Below are 2,960 nucleotides of genomic sequence, written 5' to 3'. Positions count from 1 at the left end.
TTACACCCCGTTTAAAGGGAATGTTAAGGGAAAAAAGTAAGTAACTTTACTAGGGTTACACATATTTTCCCAATGATTTAAATATTTTCCTGACAAAAATCATCCATCTTGTTCTTCATCAAAAACTTTTTGGACAGTCCTGTTCCTCTTAGAACGGACTTACAAAGGGTGCACGTTCATATTTTTTGCAGAACTGGTGAATGATTTAAATCTTTTCCCGACCAAAATCTCCGGCGACCGAAATGTCCGGCGCTCTTTTTTCCATCGTGCTCTTCAGCAAAAAGATGGGGGGCGGGGCTGCTCATAGCTTCCTGGCGGGCTCTTAAAAAAAGAGCGACCAAGAAAATAGTTTTGCACTGGCTGCACGTGATCCGAAAATTGCTTCAGCTTTTTCTCTGTTTCTCCGACTTATTTAGGATTTTAACAGAAAGCTAAGTGGCAAATAGATAGATGGTAAAAGTTATTTCCCTTCTTTGTGCAAACAAGTGGCATTTTGTTAACCCCTTTAACACGTGAGGCGTCGACGGTGATGCTTAAACAGAAAATCTTTAACTTTTTTAGTCATTAACACCATAATTCCAGTAGATTCTAAAGGAGAGAAAGGCGCTTATCATCATGTTAACAGTTGAAAAGTTCCAGTAAATCAGAGAACATAAACCCCGGAGCTCCGGTGTGAAAGGGTTAAGCACGTCGACAGAGAAAAGGTGCATGCTGGGCTACGTCTGATCCACAACCAAGGCTGCAGAAGCCATGCTGCCGTCTCATCAGAGGCTCATGGAGGATCTGCAGCCGCTGAACTCTGAGTGGGATACTATAAATGCGCCGGCCTTCCTCATCAATGATGTAGGACACTGGAACAGAGACAAGCTAACCCTCTTAGCCACACTGTGTGTGTGTGAGACGGAGGAGGGAAAACGTGGGAGTGGGGAAGAAGACAGGTTGGGGCTGAAGCAGCTCTTAAGAGTGTGTACACTTTGAGCTGAGCCCTGGGAGGCCGGCAGTATTCCTCCCCATCTCTTCCACTTCATTACTCCGGCAGCAGACATACATTATTCAGCTGTGCGGGCTTCAGCCCACGGGGACCGATAGAGCCTTTAACAAACACTTTAACCCGCCGTCACATTCATCCACTCACTTTTTAGCCATCATCCGTCCCTCTCTCCCCAAAGATTTCACATCATTTTTTCTCACAATTTTCTATTTAAATTTTATCCAGCTGGACTTTGTTCTGTTTGACTGTAAAGATTGTTGCTAAGAACTAGAACGTATTTATTTTCATCGGCTCTTTAGTTTCAATAAAATGACTAAATGGGTCATTAACTCACTGGCATCAGCTGGATGTGAGCTTTTGTCAGCGAAAACATGAAATCCAGTTTAAACAAGTTTCTATGCCACATATTTCTGCACAGTTAGAGACGTGGATCTTGTGTTCCAGATTCATTTAGATCCTCATTCCTCTGAACTCAATGGGAGAATCCATGAGAACAGGAGCAGCTCATCTCAGACCTGAGGTGCCATCATCTGGTGAGGTGAGGTTACTGCAGCTGTTTGTGACCATCAGTGCATACATGTGTGTGGTGGTTTCAGCCTGAGGGGGGCTCACTCTGCAGGAGTTTGTGACTCAGTCTGCTGGTTGATGCAGCAGGGTGTGGGAGTGGATCTCTGACTGGACCTCCCCAGGAGAAAAATACCACAGATCAATCAATTAATCAGTCAGTCACTTTATTTATATAGCACTTCTTTTACAGTAGATAAAAGAAGCAAAACTAAAACAGACGTAAAAATAAAAAAATATGGAAATGCTGTGGTTAAAATTCGACGAGGAACTTCATTGAATTAAAAGATAAACAAGGTAAAAACATAAAAATGATCAACCCATAAAGTCCTTAAAATCCCAACATATAAATAAACAAGTTGGTTATATGATTGATGTAAAAGTAATTTGAAAAGATAAGTCTTTAGTTTACAGAGGCGGAAACTCTCAGATAAACTATTCCACAATTTAGGACCATGAAACTGAAAGGAGGCCTCACCGTGAGTCCTGGTTCTCACCATGGGAGGAGATAACAGAGCCGAACCGAGGATCTAAGAGTTCTGGAAGGTTTGTAAGGACTGAGGAGATCAGAGAGCAACAAGTATGTTAATCCTCCCTTCTTGCCTTTTCTTTTTTTTGTCGATTTCATTGATGCACATTATTTATCTCAATACTTGCACCAAAAAAAGATAAGAATCAGGTTGAAATGCTCAGATTGTTACAGCTCTGTCGATATAACAGAGAGGATAAATCACAGTCACCATTTCTCTCTTTCTGAACTAAAAATACTTGTTTCACTTCTTGTGGTGGGCGGGCTCATATAAGACCATTGACGGGGCGAACACCATCTGGCTGCATTTCACAGCAGATCACAGAAGTTTGACAGGTCGCTGCGCCACATCAGCCAATCAGGAACTCAGCTTTGGGCATGTAATGTTCTATGTGACCCCATCAGTGGGTAAAATACTAATTCAGTAGGAGCGTTTTTCCTGTCGCAGGGCGATAGTTCGGTTTTCTGGAGCCTCCCAGACTTTAGTGGATTTCGCTCAATACGCCTGCAGACAGACAGCCGCTGTGGAGAGCAGGAGCAGCCTGCTCGGGTCTCCTGAACTGTGATGTTTTACTTATTTTCGTCAAGACAATAATAAAAAAAAAAGCCCCCCCATTTTTTCCATCCTCTCGGGTTAATGCAGGACAGCCTTCAAACTCAGTCACAGAGACACAGAAACACAGCGGAATCGGCTGTCATGCAGACAGATAGAGGCAGCCCCGCTAACAAGAAAATATTTGAAAGATTTCTTTTTTTTTGTAGACTTTTGTAAAACTCCTTAAAATAAATCAGCTAACATTATCTGTGTCTTCCATTCGTTTGAAGTGTGTCATACACAGACACCCACACGCAGCTGCGGCGTCGTGCTCAGGACAA

Source organism: Oryzias melastigma, linkage group LG11 (genome assembly GCF_002922805.2).
Source record: "Oryzias melastigma strain HK-1 linkage group LG11, ASM292280v2, whole genome shotgun sequence".
Lineage (NCBI taxonomy): Eukaryota > Metazoa > Chordata > Actinopteri > Beloniformes > Adrianichthyidae > Oryzias > Oryzias melastigma.
This window is presented reverse-complemented; position numbering follows the sequence as displayed.